Source organism: Peromyscus maniculatus, chromosome X, assembly GCF_049852395.1.
Source record: "Peromyscus maniculatus bairdii isolate BWxNUB_F1_BW_parent chromosome X, HU_Pman_BW_mat_3.1, whole genome shotgun sequence".
Classification (NCBI taxonomy): Eukaryota; Metazoa; Chordata; class Mammalia; order Rodentia; family Cricetidae; genus Peromyscus; species Peromyscus maniculatus.
Window position 1 is genome coordinate 114003097 of NC_134875.1, and position 16324 is coordinate 114019420.

The 16324-nt window shown below is 46.4% G+C and overlaps 1 protein-coding gene across 3 annotated transcripts in view; it reads left to right on the forward strand.

The window, feature by feature from the left end:
• The first annotated feature begins 3316 nt into the window (after nt 1–3316).
• Nucleotides 3317–16324, forward strand: part of Rai2 (retinoic acid induced 2) — a 64032-nt gene continuing 51024 nt past the window's right edge. Inside the window, exon 1 of one of the 3 annotated variants that reach the window (XM_006973227.4) lies at nt 3317–3553. The gene's annotated coding sequence lies outside the window, so the exon portion shown is untranslated. Of the gene's footprint in view, nt 3554–3775; nt 4151–16324 lie in introns of those variants that run through there. The other 2 variants (XM_076562610.1, XM_006973228.4) reach the window with 2 other exon arrangements.

Below are 16324 nucleotides of genomic sequence, written 5' to 3' on the forward strand. Positions count from 1 at the left end.
AAGGTACCCAGAACTCCCTGAGACAGACACTGGTTGGCATACCACCCAGTCATTGAATGTTACTATTTCCATGTGCTCCTCATACATGCAGCTACCACTGTCTCCCTATGCTTGACAAAGACTCTCTCAATCTGCCAGAAAACCAGCACCCCTTACCTATCTTCTCCACCTCTTCATTGAGTGCCCAAGAGTTGGCCTATGGCTTTAAGCTCCAGTCTCCCGGGGTGGAAATTACACCCTGTCTTGCACTCTTTCACTGACATCTCAGTTTGCCTTCTGTACTACTCTGCTAGTGTTCTCTTCAGCTCCCAATCAACTTTTTACCTTCCAATCCTTGTCTCAGGATCGCAATTCCTTTATCATCTCTAGCCCCAGATCTGTTTCCCGGGGACCTCTGTCTCACTAAGTACACCCTACCCGCCCTGACACATGAATCAGCCATTCCACTTTCTTCCCTCCCCTATCGATCATTAGCTGCTTCTATATCCTGAGAAGTACTTGGCTCCAGTTCCTACTTTTCATTGGTGCCTATGTTACCTTGACTTCATCCCTCAATATTGCAAATATAGACAGTCTCACTTTGTCTCCCAGCCTTCAATCTCTCCAACCCCATCCATCACCCATTAACATCAAACAACAAACATGTCAGCCCTCAATCTACAGCTTCCTTTATCGCTTCATGGCTTAACACCCTTTATTATAATGAAAAACTCCTTTGTAGGCTACACCAGGGACCTCAAGGGACACCTAACTACTTCTTTCCTCCTTTTCTGCTATTCTACGCAGCCACCATTCCAGATTCACAACATATTTACAGTGTCTAGAACATGCTTATGTTCAAGCATTGCTGCCTGCTGGTCCCTCCATTTATAATGCCTTCCCCTTATTTCAGAGAACTCCTGTTCATCTCTCAGCATTCTGTAGCTGTCATTATGCGTGTTAAACCTTTCTTGACTTCTCTGCCCTACACCATTCCCCACTCTTCTTGGTAGGTGTTCACCTAACCTATTTCATTGCTTAGTGTGTATCAAATTCTATCATGATGTGTTAAACTTTACGCAACTGTTTGCAAATTGGGGTCAGCAACCATGTGTTAACCATCTCCCTAACTGACATTTTTTAACTCAGTGACTGGGTAATGAGTATGTACTGATGTTTAAGTAAAGATTGGTTTTTTCATTATTTAAATTTAAATTGTATATGTTTATATAATTAATTTATACTATATTCATATAAATTTCTATCTGTTACTTAGAGTCACCAAATAGTAAAATGACAGATCTCAAAACACGCCCTTGACCGACCCTGGAAGCTCATTGTCACTGTTTCCTGCGGTTTTGCATGTCCTTTCTTCCCTCCGTCTTCCTCAGCACTCCTTCCACACTGATGACCCATTTCTTTCCCAAAGCACCCTCTAACCTCCAGACCAGACCAGCCCTTTAGGGGCCCCCTCCACTCCTTTTTCTTCTCTGCAAGGCCAACCTCAGTAGGAATGTAGAAAGACGCCACTGTGCATTTCTTTGGGAATGGGAGTCATGATGCCTGTTTATTACACACGGGTCTGAATCAATATAATCATTCTTGAAAGTATATATACCTCAAGGGCAGCTATATGAATCACAACTGCCAGCAAGGATCAAACATTAACCCACCATTGTGATCAAGCCAACAAAAGAAACAGGCTAGTAATTGCCTTACAGGATATATATCAAGTCTCTACCTTATTCGCACATCCCCCCACATCACACACAAAACGTTTATGGGTCTTTCATCCATGAACTTTCTCAATTATAATTGCCCAGCTGTGTCTTTAGTTGTATTCAAGCCAGGTTCTGGCAACTGAGATTTCACATATCTGATCCAAGAACTCTGAAAGTTCCCAGCTAAATGACTGAAGACACAGTCATAGGTAAATATTTCCAGAGGTACTGTGTACTTTAGGCTAGTTTGAACTCCCCAATCCTGTCCGAATCCTTATCAGCTCTCAAAATTCAGTTATATATCTTTCTGCCCCTATATCAACTGACTTTGAATTAAATGAACTCTTTTTCAAAAATGAGCAATATAGTATGGACACTAGCAGGACGACTCCCCCTAGCACTGCAGTGTTAGTGGAGGTACAGTATTTTGGGGGTACATACAGAAATAGTCTAAAGAATTAAAATCAATACAAAAAGATACTTTAGTTAAAGAAACTGAATACATGTTATTCAACTTTACACAAATGCAATTGTAGTGTAACTTTTAATATCTTTTTATGGAGAAAGTCCACCAAGTACCCACCGAGGGCATAATTTGGCCCTGGATACTACCACATTAGATTTGCATCATATCGTGGTTAGAAGGAAGCCTTTCAAATTCCAATGCAGGTTCCCACTAGTTATGACCAGGTAAGGTGGAAGCTGTCTAGGTATTCTGTATTCTTGTGGCCATCCTAAATCCTAGTAGAAAAATGCCACTATTAATACCCACAATGTTGAGGCTTGAAGGGGTTTGAGCACACAAAGGACTGCAAGATGCATACTGTTCTCTGATTTGGTTGAAGTAATTCCTGTTATATCATTCTCATTCAAATATCATCATCCTGTTTTGATTAACACGGAGACAAAATCCTATACCACTTTGAGATTCATTAAACCAATGCAGAAACTCCTTTTGCCTTCTTAAAACATTTTTTTAAAGGATTTAGACTTAAATAAATTTTGATGATCAGTAATATTGTTGATTCATACTTTTTATTTATGAATCACCAACATGTATTCCTCATGTCTGTAACTCCAGCTTTTACATAGCCCAGTATCCGACAAACACTAGGTGCATAATACATGTTAGATTAATATGTGACTCATATCTTATTTGCAAATGATATTTTGTTGCTGGACTAATTTTCTCTTCGCTAATGTCCTGCCTTGGACCTAGACCATGATCTCCTGGGGCACGTTAAGGTGGTAGCTGGCTGCTCCTTCCTCCTCACGCCCCTCTTTCCATCACCCAAACACTTTCTCTCTCAGGGCTCTGTTCTCTCTCTTTCATCAGAAGGTCTAGAATGGTCCCCAGCTCTCCTGGAAGCAGCAGGATCCCGGCTCCTCCGGGCTTTCCCAACCCGTCCTCCCAACACACACCCCTCTCCTCTAGCTCCCCAGCCTTCTGTCACCCCGCACCGCCCACAACCACGCCCTCCCCGTGGGCGAGATCACCTGTCCCTCCTCTGCCGCCGCCTCCTTGGGTACCCTTTCGCCCCCCTCCTGCTCCCCTTCCTCCGCCACCTCCCCCAAGCCCTCCCCTTCCCCGCCTCCTCCCACCCCTTGGTGTATATAGTAAAGGCCAAGCGCTGCACGCAGACACACACTCGCTGGGACACAGGCACACACGCACACGCACAACCGGCAGCGGCAGCGGCAGCGGCGGCAGCGACAGCGGCTTGGTGACAGTGGCAGCGGAGGCTCCCACCGCTGTGCACCCACTCCAGGCGGCCGGCGGCGAGGCGGCCAAGAGAGTTCCCACACCGACGACCACTCCGTGGCTTCCTGGAGGCGGCGGCCCCGATCGCGAGGTAGCGGCCGCGGCGTCCTGGTGCGGGCTGGGGTCACCCCCGCCCTCCCCAGGCAGACCTGCCACCGGGACGCAGGGGGCAAGCTGGGCTGGGTGCGCCTGGCGGAGCCCGGCGCCCGGGGAGGGGCCTGCCTGCTCCCGGGGGGCAGGACAGCGCCCGGAGGCCGGGGCCAGCGGGGAGGGCCGGGCGGGGGCGGGGACGCGGGCCGAGGCCACCACTTGTGCGGCGCGCCTAGGCCCGGCTCCCGCTAGCCGGCGCCACGCACTGGCCGGCCCGGCCGGGGACAGTCGGAAAGGCAGCGCGGGTGGTGGGGCGGGGGGCCTCCCGAAGTGGGTTTCAGGCCGCCACCCGCTCTGGCACTGGGCACAGAGGGCGGCGCGCGACGCACTCCGTGCCGGGGCACCGCACCGGGCTTGTCTCGGTATCTGCCATTCTGCCCCAGCCAGGAAAACCCGGCGCCTTCCAGGCCCTTCGAAAGATGGATTCTGTTGACGTATCTGGCGGCCCTGGCGAGCCGGGTGGAAAGTTGGGTTTTGCCAGATCGTGCTGGGATCCTCTTTGTGCCGCTCAGCTAGTCCCGCATCCCGCTGGAGCAGGGTGAGTGCGCGTCGGCGACCCGGGAGCCCCGGTGCCCCCCAATGCCCAGACCCAGGGTGGCCGCACCAGCTCCGGCTTTCTGCCATGTTAGGCACCAAGCAGCGTTGTCGCTGCCTTTTTTTTTTTTTTTTCAACGCGTGCATTTCAGTGGCGCCTTTTGCTGCGGAGGGAGTTATTGCCTCTCTGCGTGTTAGCTCTCTCTCTCTCTTTTTTTTTTTCCGGGGCTCGGGTTGTGCTCCGTGTGTTTGCTTGTTTGCCATTTAAAGCCCTACTATTGTTCAGGATAAGCTCCGCCTGGGTGGGGAAACGGCATCCCATCACAGTTGTTGGCGAGGGGTCGAAATGTTGCCAAACAGCTGCTGCTTTGTGTTTCCCTATCCGAAGTCAGTGGAGTAGGCTTGGGGCACGACGGATGGGTGGAGAGACAGATAGGGCATGAAGGAAGACGGTGGCTTTGGGAAGAGCGAATTGTCACCCGCCCCATGGCACTCAGTCAGCTTCCCCTCTGACTGCCAAACTTTTGTGAATATTCCTCTTGTGGAGGAGAGAAGCCTGACGAATTTAGCCCATTTTTGAAAGGAGGCAACCCAGCTTTAACAATGGTTTGGGAACTTAATCAATGAGAAAGGGAGGGGAGGAGGAGGAGAAGGCGCTGACACCATATCATATCGGGGATGTGGCTGCTTCTTGCAGAGCCAGGTAGAGGAGAAGTGGGCAGGCTGGGCAGGGCTCAGCGTTTGGGGGCCGCGTTCCTACAACTATTGGTAGCTCTTACCTGTATCCGCCGGTACCACCCACCCCTATGCCCTCAACCTTCTGGGCTGCCCCGGACCTGGCAATGGGCTTGAGAGGCGGCTTGCGGCAGCGAGAGGGCCAGCCTCCCTCATCTGGCGTTTTTAAGGATATGTAAATATTTTGCTGAGGATAAGTGACATCAACAGAATGATATTCCGCAGAGCCCGGGTGTGCAGCGATGATAAATAGATACAGCCAAACAAAGTTTTGATAACCGCGTATTCTCCTGGCTCACTCTGTTTCGTTTGGTCTTTGTTTTTGTTGGTTTAGCATTATCTCGTATCCTCTGGTGTGATCCCTTTATTTAGCCAATTTTGGGAGGTTCTCTTTAGAACACAGAGAAAAGCAGCCAGCAGGGAGAAAACAGTTCGTAGCCTTTTCTGCATCAGGCAAGATTTTCGGTGCTTTCCCAGGGTCTCTTTCCCAACGTTTTCTAGCTATCTTTCCTTGTCTCCTTTTTAATCCTCGCAATTGTGTGCTGGTAGACCAAGGGACTTCAGCTAACTTTGAAAACGTGTTGTGGTAGAGCCTTTGTTACAGTAGTGTACCAGGGGGACAGCAGAGAGGCTAGTGGGCAGGGAGCCCCTCCCCAGGGTGGCACTATGCACCCGCTCCCTGCTTTTTGTTCATATTTTCTCGCAGAAGCAAAGATGGGCCCAAAGGCACAGATTCATAAGCCATAAGCCTGATAGCATCACAGTTCTTCTAGCCCTTAGGAGCTCAGGGAAGTTACTCCCCAGTTACAGCTTCACCACCTCCCCACAGATACACTGTATTCTGCCAATGGCTATCCATCCCCTTCTCAGCCTGACAGATGCCCACTGCATGCATACTCAAGGTGGCCCAGGCACTTTGAGCCATCAGTTTGAAACCGTGGGGCAGGGAGGCACTGGTTGTTTTGGCACCAACTCAGGGGGTCATTCAGGCCTACCTAAGGGGGCTCCTTTATTATTCAAAGAATGTAGGACCACCTGCAGAGAGATTTGGTCCAGGAAAACCTGCTCATCCCTAGAACAAATGAGAAAGCTGTTTCCCAGGTGGTGCCAGTTGCTTGCTTGAGAGCAGGTTGATGGGCACTTAGGCAAGAAGTATAAAACCAACTACAAAATCTTTTATACAGAAAACAGAGCAGAAATAACAAGACAAGACAAAACAAAGCAAAACAAAAAGCAACCAGCCAACCAACCAACAAAAAGCCGGTAGGTTTGGAAATGTGTGAGCTGGTGTGGCCTGGAGAGCTTCAATGCCAGAAGCCAGAGGATTCTAGCTCCAGTGACCCCAGGACTGGGGAGAGTACTGGTCTCCCAAATCCTTTGAGCCGGAATGGAGCTGTTCTGTATGTGCAGACAGCCACACACATGGCGTGCTCTGAAGCTACGGGAAGAAAATAGCAAGTGTCTGTTCTCTGGCTCCTCCCCAATCCTTAGATTAGTGGGGAGGAGGGAAGTGGAGGGAAATAAATTGGAAAGGAAGCTAACATTTGTTCTTGCCCTGTCTGCCAGTCACAGAATATGTGGCAAACCTTCTCAGTGACTCTGTGACCCCAGTGAAGCATTATTTAACAGATAATTCTCAGAGAAATTGTCGGTCCTGATCTGATTCCAGACTTTGGTAGTTATGATTTAAAACACAATATTTCTCTCTGCCCCTGATCAAAGCCCCTTATTTATCTCTCCCAAAGGCCAGAGTCCTCAACCCATACCTCCTTTATAAAATATGGCACCTAATTAGTGTGTGTGTGTGTGTGTGTGTGTGTGTGTGTGTGTGTGTGTGTGTGTGTCAGGGGAGAACCTACCAGTGGACCTGTGCTGCACACATATGTGCCAAGTAGATCCAAACCAGTTCCTGACTACTTCACATGGTGCCCTTTCATTTAAGAACCCCAAGACCTATTGTTACTAGATAAATGAAAGTTGAGTGACCAAATGATGGAGTCAATGGAGTGAACAGTGGCGGAGAGGGAGCCATCAATCATTGTCAATGGAGATGGAGATGGAGCAGAAGAAATCCAGAGGTCTGTATGTTTGATGTGGACTCATAGCTTTTAGTGTCATGCCCCAGTTTGAACCCCATTGTCACAAGCCCGGGTTTAATCCCTACAGCACCTATGTGAGACTGTGAAGCCAGAACAATTTAATTGCATTATGAAGATAAGAGAACTGTGATGACCGAGGTCCATGGTGGGACCAAATGGTAGGTGAGGGAGTTTTGATTCTTTACTACCTCTCAAACACTAAATAAATATGAGGAGGGGATTTGCTATGCAAATCTGTAAACCCCCTTCCAATCATATGATAGCCTTTAGACCCTAGCGATTCCAGAGCCACCAAAGAGCCAATATTTAAATTCGTAAACGAGGGGCTTCTGACTGCCACCCCTCTGATTGGAATATGAGGAGGACCTCAGAGAATGAGGCTTTCTATGAGGGTAAAGATGGCTAATTGCCCTTTCCCCCTGCACAAAAGCTTGTGTGGGCTTCTGAATTCAGCTTGATTTGGGGATCTGGGTGACATCCTTGCTGTAGAGTTGGAAGCTCTTTGTCTTTGGAGAATGCCTCTGATTGCCACTTCTCCCTCCCACCTGATCATCTGCCTGGGTGCCATCGTCTCATTCTTTCTGCACCCATGGCCTCTCCTTTGTGACTCTCAATTTTTGATGAGCCTCTTGAGTCTACCGCTCCTCTGTCCTCTTATGGCAGCTGGCAAGAAGGGCATTTTGGCAGGCACATTAGTACTTTTGGATTTCACACATGACCCCTCTTCTCTATCTTGCCAAGAACACACAACACACACACACACACACACACACACACACACACACACACACACAAATGCACAGGCACAGACACAGGCACATGTAATTTGATCACGTTTCTGTATCTGATTCACCAAATTAGATTGCTAGCTGGCGATTGCTATTGGAAGATGTACTTGGTTTTGGGGATTTTCTTTCGAAGCCTCTGCCTTGAACAAACCAGAGTAGGTAAGATGGAGGTAGTTCAACGAGCAACTGCCTAGAGTACCACGGTGGTGGTACTTACTGGTTTCCTCACAGCTATGGAGCAGCCTCTGCAATGTAGGCATGATCCGTTTTAGCCAGTTTGGGCTACAAGCATTTTAGTAATGAAAATTTATCAGTTCCAGAGACTGAGAAATCCAGAATCAATTTGCTATCAAACTCACTGTCTGGTGAGGGCCTTTTAAAATTCATAGAAGTGACTTCTCATTGTGCTCTCCCATGACAGAAGGCAAAAGTGAATTCTCTAGATGTTTCTCTCTGTCTCTGTCTGTCTTCCTCTCTCCTCTCTGGTGCTAGGGACTGAATTAGGGCCTTGTACATGTTAGGAAAGTGCTCTCCCACTGATTCCCTTGCCTGCCCTCTGGGGTCTCTTTTTATAAAGGCCATAGTCCCTTTGATGAGGGTTCTGCTCTCATGATCTAATCATTTTTGGAGGCCCCCACCCCTTAATCCAATCACTTTGGGGATTAAGATTTTGACATAGGAGTTTCTGGTGAGGGGACACATACAAACCTTCAGATCATACATCTTTTCTGTGCATTTCTTAAATGCCCATTTTAATCTCCCCTAGGCTTCAAGAACACCCCAATCTTCACAGTTTCCATTTCTATTGTTATCATCAGCTTTAACAATTCCATACTTATGAGAATTTTGGAGCACACCCTTTTTACGCCTGTCACTGCCCTTCCCATGGCCTTTTAGCCTTTCAGCTCAGCACTAATAGGAATTCTTAATGGTCATGGAAACCTTCTATATGAGTACTGTACAATACATAAGCCATTGATTGCTACATATAGCTATGCAGTGCTTGAAAGACAGCTTGTCCCAAACAAGGTATGCTATAAGTATAATATATGTACTGGGTTTCTAAGACTACAAAAAAGAATATAAAATAGCTCATAAATCATTTGAAATTATATTGTGATGTCATGGTGAAATGATATTTTGGATATATTGGTTAAATGATATAAAATTAATATTGCTTGTTTATTTTATTTTTTAAGGTGATTACTAGTACAATGTACATTGCTTATCTATTTTGATCAGACACCAGTGCTCTGGAGCACACTACCCACCAATTTTGTCATGTCATAGCACCCCCAAATGTGCTGGGGAGCGGGGAGCTAAATACCTCTGTCTCCACGGCAGATGGGAAGGGAGGCCTTGTGCTGACACGGTAGGCACAGCGGCTGACATTAGACGATTGTGATTTTCAGTAACTGAGGTTCCATTTAGAGAGTTCTCCAGCAGGCATGCCCGTGAGCCTGCTCTGAGAAGTGTGGGCTGCAAACACCTAATGCAGAAACCAAGGCGGGGGGGGGGGGGGGGGGGGCGGAAAGGCTAGGCTAGCTTGAACAAAATGGCCTCTTCTCTTTCTTTTGGTCTCACTTCTCCAGAACACCCAGCCTGTGCTCTCAATTGAAAGAGTTATCTCCTGCCCACACCGCTGCTTTTTTTCCCCCACCTGCCCTAGTAACAGCTGAAAGGACTATCTTTCTCAGGGATTTGTGCTTGGAGAATAATGTGCCAAGTGGATATCCTCATGCTGAAAATGGGTTATTTGGGAGCTGGGGGCCATCCTTAAAGAAGAAAAGAAGACCCACACTCAGTCATCTTTTGACAGCTTCATACAAGCAATAACAAAGACATCCAGTTTCTATAAGGAACACAGAATTATTTGAAAGAAACACAATATTGAATACCCCAATAGTCCCACAGATAAAGCTACCTGAGGAAAGAAACCCCCAGGAGTGGGAGAAGGATTTCAGCTGGCACTGTGGGGTCATCTCAGCCACACATTCCTGGGCCCTTCCCTGGGTGCTAGGCAAGGCATGAATAGATGGGAGAGGGATGGAATAATGAACTTGGGACTGTGGTGATTTATAGGTCAGGCGCCTGTGGCTCTGGCTCCTGAGGGCGCTGCCCCCACAGGGAACCCTTGGCTGACCTCCTCAAGCTCCTCGGAAGGAGCTGGTTTTGTTTCCCATGGCAGAAGCAGACTGTTTACTGGAGCACAGGAAGAATCCGACATTCTGGCGAAAAATAATTCATTAACAGCCAGGGTATTACCAGTTCCCTGGAAAAGCTCCTCCAGCTGCACTAGAGCAACTGTTCTTTTTCAGCAACAGAGCAAGCCTTGCTGGCAGCCAAGACTGGGTGTGTTGAGGCTTTTTTTGTTGTTGATATTATTTTTGTCTTTGTACGTATGGCCACTTTTGCCTTCTAATTCAGAGAAAGAAGCAGAGGCCCGGAAGAGCCCAACCGATGTATCTGTCAGCCCACCTGTCTTTCACAATTCAACCCTGCAAATCTAAGCTGACTTGAAGAGCATGGTCTATTCTCCCTAGTCATCCCCCATCCCCCAAACTGGGGGCACTGCAGATCCACATAGAATGTTCGAGAACTAAAGGAATCCCGGCACCTGCTTTTACAATCCTTTGAAAGAAAATTGGCTGAAATGTCCTCCTCCAAACTTCCCACCACCACACACACCAGACAGAACTTCCTATCTTGGTTCTGTGGAATTCTTTGGCTACTATATATTGGTACAGTGGGATAAAAGCATGTTATTCATCATCCCAATTGTGAGGGCATTTGGACAGCCAAACAAGCATAACCGAGAGAATGAGCTGCATGCTTTGGTCACTAAAGAATGATTGAATCTATAGGAATCAAATGAAATGATTCCAGAAGCTTATAATGAACTGGAAAAATTGGTTTTTAAAAAAGGGTTTTGTCTATTTTTTTTTTGATGCCTCATGCTCAGAAGGGTGTTCCCAGCTAGCAAAAAAAAAAAAAAGAAAAAAAAAAGAAAGAAAGAAAGAAAGAAAGAAAAAGAAAAGAAAAGGAAAAGGATGTCATTTCCTTGTTTTAGTTCTTATAAAAGAAAGAACCCTAATTGCAGTTTAAGTGAGACACAATATATTGATTTTGGTTTTGTATGGAACATAACTAGACAATCATTTTATTTTATGAGATATTAATTTCCATCTATTTAGACTGGTGAAATACGCACTTTAAATGCCCATAGTGGTGGTATTTCTTTACTGTTCAAATATACTGGCTGAAAATCTTTCTCATGTATGTGGAAAAACAGCACATATGTCCTGAGTCAACACATATATAAACTAACCTTAGATTTTTGGAAGAAAGTAAAATTTTCCCCTTTTGTTGACTGCCATGATTATATGTGTATCTTTAAGTATCTTTAGCTTTATTGGGAGTAGTATCTCCTTCTTGGCCCTATTGACATTTGGGGGCAAGCCGGTCTTTGTTGTGGGGACTGTTCTGTGTACTGTAGGATATTCAGAAATCTTCCTGACATCTATTCACCAGAGACCAGTAGCATCACCCCTTCCTCTATCCTGAACCTTGCCAAATGGCCCATTTGTGACAAAATCACCACAGTTGAGAACCACTGGTCTAGAGCAAAATTTAATAAGTAATTTGTGGTTTTCAGAAAATTCAATTTGAAATAATCAAAGACACAATGTCCCTCCTCTGAATCTTATATATGCAGTTCAATGGGGGGGGGAGGGTGATTAATTAGCAGTTGGAAGTGGGTCATGTGCTTCATTTAATTGTGCAAGTATCTATATGATTTCTAAGTACTAGGGTGGGTTAAAAAAATAGAACTTTTAAAGGCAGGCAATTGAATAACTCATAGGTAATTAGAGGGCATGTTGTGGGAACTTGTAACTTTTCTGCCTAAGAGAACAGGCTTATTCTCCCTAATTATTTTTCATACACACCTGATTCCAGGTATGACATCAAAGCCACTAGACATTTTCTTCAACTGCCACTCCTTCCACTGTTCTTTTTTCCTGTAGCAGCTTAATTCAGAGCCAATGGATTTAGCCCTGTACTGGACTTAGGAGCACTCTGCTTCACCACATTTCAGACTGCGATATCCCTTCTGGCCACCACTACATTCTGTATTTTCTAGTACTCTTGAAAACAAGAACCAGTGGTGCAAAGGTGGTACAGTTGCCACAATTGCTGGATCTTCGGACTGAAGTGCCCCCTTGACCCTCCCATGGTTGTTTCTGTGCGGGAACGCCTCTGTTTGAGAAACTCCTCCAGGAAAAAGATGCCAGCAGAGGTCCTTTGGGTAGCAGGAAGACATGACCAATTATCACCAAGACAAACCCTGAGCCACAACTTTTTTTTGATAGTCCCTTGAAAGCCTAGAAATAGGAAATGTGCATGTTCCAGAAAGGTATTTATTGTGAGTTAAATCCATGTCTGGTCCTTATGTAGAAAGCAAAAGACAGAGGGGTGGATCCTTCTGTATACAAGGAAAACGTTCCCAGCTCACCCTGGCCATACCAGTCTCTGAGAGTGGAAAGATTGTACAGGTATACTAGCAGAGGGGCAGGTGTTCAGAAAGGAAATCAGTGGAAGATGGTATATTTTGTAGCCACTCCAATCAGGCTGATCTTTTCCACAGAGTATCTGTGGTATTCATAATGTCACATAGAGAAGGACTCCCTGGCAGGCTTAGCCAGTGTGGGAGGATGGAAAGGTGAGCATTTACTGACTTGCCAAGGTAGCAGGCCACCTTCCTTGGTGAGTTCCAGCCTCTAATAAAGAGTGTCTTGAGTCCTCCCTATTGTTGGAAAGGGAAAAGCAATAAGCTGGCAGTGATCCACAATGTGCTCGACCCAGGCGGATAAATAATTGATTTGCAGCAGGAGACACTTGGTCATACTGAGCTGCCAGCACTTGCAGATCAGGATTTGGGTGATGGTTGCAACACTGGGAGAGGAAGCAGGATCATAAATCTGGGCTTTGGAGGCTGGTGGCATGGTGCAGAGGCCACTGGGGCCACTGGTGTGTGCTCCAGAAGCAAACAGACAGGTCTGAGTGGTATGTTGTTCCTCAAAATAATGGCAATGGAAATGGCTGTGAAAAACATTTAGACCCTTGTCATAAAAATGCAAACAGTCTTCCTGCTATAGGAAAAGGCTAAATAAACTCTATTGCAGCTGTATTAAGTAGAAACAGATTTGAAAATAGCGGGTTTTTTTTTTCTTTTTCTGAGACACTTATTTATAGCAGGATGGGCAAAGGCTGCCACTATCTTTTGTGACTCCGGAAGACTGTTTTCCAGATGGTCCTTGATGTTTTTCTCTTTATTAACCTTAGCTGAACATGCCCCACTTGGGAAGGGTCATAGAAACCTGTGTTATTATTTTTTTTTCATATCACAGAAGCCATTGATTGGCTAACAAATCAATGGATGGGAATGGGCTGAACCTGCACTGATGTATTTCCTTTTGCATTTTATAAATGAGACAAATGTCAAGGAAAGCTCAAAGTGTGGGTACTCTTTTAACTATTTATAGCAGGGCTTTGAAGACCATACAGGGCTATATTTCCTATTAATTTGCATTTATTTTTTCTAATACAATGCTCTCCTCTGCTAAAACTCAGCAACATTACTGTTTCCTCTTCAACAGCTCATCACAGAAATGCATGGCTACATTTCAGATTGAGCAATTAGCTCTGGCTGCAATTTCTCTTCATGAAAAAACAAACCTCACTAACCCTTCACACTGAATATGAAATTACTGAATGTGAAAATAACAGTGTGAGATCATTTGTCTTAAGATCTTTTGTGGCTCATAACTTGTTTGTTTTTTTTTTTTAATTTGAAGAAGAGAAAGAGGATTCTTTTCTGCCCTTCCAGATAGGATACACCCAGTCCAGGACTTCCAGCTTGGTGTACACTCTTAGTAGCTAAGTAGATGGACCTGAGGTCAGCAGAACTGTCCATTTTTCTTAGTGTTAAAAATCTCTTTACAATGGATCAAGATAGCCAATGGCATTTCGTGTTTAACATCTTTATTTAACAAAATCAAAAGTTGTTTAATTCTTCTGTCACCTATTTTTGTGTGTATGTGTACTTGTGTGTACCAGAGTGAGATGTGCTCCCATGTGTGCGTCTCTGCGTGCGTGCATGCGTGTGTGTGTGTGTGTGTGTGTGTGTGTTATTATTGTCTTATTGTCCTTGTGTGTGTATGTGGAGGCCAGAAGACAACCTAGGCTGTTATTCCTTAGGTCCCATCCACCTTGCCTTTTGAGACATACTTTCTCATTGACTTGAGCTAACCAAGCAAGCAGGCTAGCTGGGCAGTGAGCCTTCGGAGTCCCCCCATCTTTGCCTCTCCAGCTCTGGGATTCCACATGCACGCCACCATGCTCTTCTTTTTTAGTCTGTGGCTTCTGGGGATCCCAATGAAGTCCTTGTGTACAGGCACTTTACTGACTGAGCTATCTCTTCAGCCTGTACACTGCATTTTAAAATCGATGTGTCTTATGTTTAGTTTTTATGTATGTGGATGTGTATGTAAGTGAATGTGCCCCTGGAAGCCAGAGGCATCAGCTGCCCCTGGATCTGGTGTTACAGGCCGTGTGAGCTGCCCACTGTAGGGGCTAGCAACCAAGTTCTGGTCCTCTGCAGGAGCAGCACACTCTCTTAACTCCTGAGCCATCTCTTCAGCCCCCATCCTCCTTAGGAAAACATGCTGTTCATCTACAATATTAAGAAGTCTGGGATTCTCCCCAGGAGACAGTGTATCAGTAAGGGTAGCCTTTGTTAAACTTCCTGAACTGTGAAGGACAAAACAAAACAGAATAAAACATGAGCAAGGGACCTGGGGCTGCTACTGCAAGTCCATTACTCAACTCTCCTGATCTCTGACCCATAGAGAGCTGGTTCTTCCTATAACCCATATGAAAGATGGACTCACTTCTTCAGAGGAATATGAGGGCATCACACACTGACATCTGCGCATGCAGCGTTCACCCTTATCTCTGGTTTCTAAATGCCAGCATTGCCGCCTGTTCCCATTGACTTAAATGTTCTTCACCTTCTCTTCAGCTCTGCCCACCACCGCTATGAATACAAACTTCAAAAGTATGCCCCCTGGCCTGGCCTGGCCTCTGCCCTGCTGTGACTGATTTGTGCTTAACTGCTATTCCATGGGCCTGTGCCAGCTTCCTTTTGCTAAAGGGCTTCTCAGGTAGCGTCTTCCCAGCTGAAGAATATGTTCCTGGTGAGTTAAAATAAAACCTCACACTTGAAGCTCTCTCTTCATTTTCCTAATCCCTTCTCATAGATCTCCTGACTGGCCTGCAATGAGGAGTCCTGATAGGTTGTTTCCAGGTTTGGACAACTGTTCTGGGATGGGTTATATTTAGCATATATGCAAGTCAGGGTGGTAAGAACTAACCAGAAGGCCTCAATATTTCTTGAGCATATTTCTAGGTAGGAAAAATCCCTGAAGTCTGGTGTCATTACGTTAGCTGTTCCAGCCACTATGAGGTTTCATGACAAAGACAGAAAGGTTGACAGACATAGAGAGAGGTGGGGAGAGGGAGAGGGAGAGAGGGAGGAAGAGAGAGAGGAGGAGGAGGAGGGAGAGGAGGAAGAAGAGGAGGAAACAAGTGAGGGAAGGAAAAAGAGAAGGCCCTCACCCCTCACCAAATGAGGTTTTCTGCCTTCAAGAATGACTAACTCCAAATCTCTCATTCTTCTGGGTCAGGATGCCACCTCTTGGGCCTGCTAGCAAGAAGTAGACTCTGCTTCCGCGTGGCACCCTTGCTTTGTCCTGTCAATGGCAGCTGCTTACACAAGCTCTGAAACTTGTGATAGAAGCACTGAATCTACCCGTCGTAGTGTAGATGATCCACCAGAAAATCCCAAGAGCAGCAACACTCCCTGACATCCACCTGTTACAGGTTGGGCAGTGGTACTAAGTGATTTCCATGTTAGGTGGGTATTTGAAGCCCCATTTCACAGAGAAGTGCTCGGGATTCCGAGAAGATTAGGAATTGGCACAAGATCATACTGCCCATAGACAGTAGAGCCTGGATCTTAGACACCCGTGCAATAGAACTCTCCTCAGTGATGGAACGATGCTGCATTGATCATTCTAGTAGCTGTCACCCATGAGCACCAGAAAGGTGGCTAACGTGCCCCTGGCCTGAAGTATTAAGTCTCCTCTCCTCATGGGGCTAGGAGCAACTGCACTGGATGGAGCAATACCGGACGGCACTGATCCTGGGCCCTACTCTTCCTCTCTGCTCTCTGTTTTCTGTAGCATGCTGAGTCTTCCTCCCCCTCCTCCAGAGCAGTCCACCCTTTCCTGGGAGCCCAGTGTGCTCCAGTGTGCATTGGAATCATCCCCCACCCCCCACCCCCACCCCATGCTGCAGATGGCAGCAGCCCCTGGCTTAGAGCAGCTGAGAGAAACTTGCTTCCTGCTGTTGTGCTAGGGAGCCGCCCCTTCTGCTAGTCCCACCTTTGCTTGGGTAGCGGTTGAATTTGGTGACTCCCTCTGACAACTGTTCTAG